Source organism: Siniperca chuatsi, linkage group LG3 (genome assembly GCF_020085105.1).
Source record: "Siniperca chuatsi isolate FFG_IHB_CAS linkage group LG3, ASM2008510v1, whole genome shotgun sequence".
Taxonomy (NCBI): Eukaryota; Metazoa; Chordata; class Actinopteri; order Centrarchiformes; family Sinipercidae; genus Siniperca; species Siniperca chuatsi.
Genome location: NC_058044.1, coordinates 20007206 through 20007774, shown reverse-complemented (window position 1 = coordinate 20007774; position 569 = coordinate 20007206). Strand labels below are relative to the sequence as shown.

General features: G+C 37.3%; 1 protein-coding gene across 4 annotated transcripts in view; it reads right to left on the bottom strand.

Annotated features, from left to right (window-relative positions):
- pkn1a (protein kinase N1a) overlaps nt 1-569 on the bottom strand; it is a 52509-nt gene continuing 51940 nt past the window's right edge. For all 4 annotated transcript variants that reach the window (XM_044191520.1, XM_044191523.1, XM_044191519.1 and 1 more), the window contains exon 23: nt 1-569. This exon is cut by the window's right edge and continues 1292 nt beyond it. The gene's annotated coding sequence lies outside the window, so the exon portion shown is untranslated.

The window sequence follows — 569 nt, the reverse complement described above, 5'->3', positions numbered from 1 at the left end:
TCATATTCACTCCAGGTTTTCTTTATAAAATAAGTCATCTCATACTCTCACATGGTTTTGTATTGTCATACACATGATAAGTAAAATCCACACCATCATACATACAAACCTCTCCTGTACTCAGAAATGGTCAAGTGTTACAGAAGTTTATACCACTGGCTCATATTTTCCCAACATTTATCATTCTGTTTCCTTCAAATGATATTGTTCATTTAGAAACGTATTGCCAAGACAACTTGTTAGCTGGGATCTAAGGCAGCACTCACTGCAGCAAGCTCTAATTGGCTCTACTGTGGAAAAGTGGCTAATGAGGTTTGTTGTGTCACCCAGATTTTCCAAAATCACTAAGCTATCAATCGGTTTCGCCTGAAACAAAGATAATTTTATCACTGTGATGGAGACCAAACCCTGCAATTCCCACAACGGACAGTTTTTAAAACTGTTGGTGGCTTAAGTTCTTAAAACTGACGCTAAAACAACTGTTACAGCCAGTGTTTGAAGAGTTTAAAGTCAGATATAAGTGTCTTGGAGGGAAATTACTTACGTCATGTTCACAAAACTAGCATGTA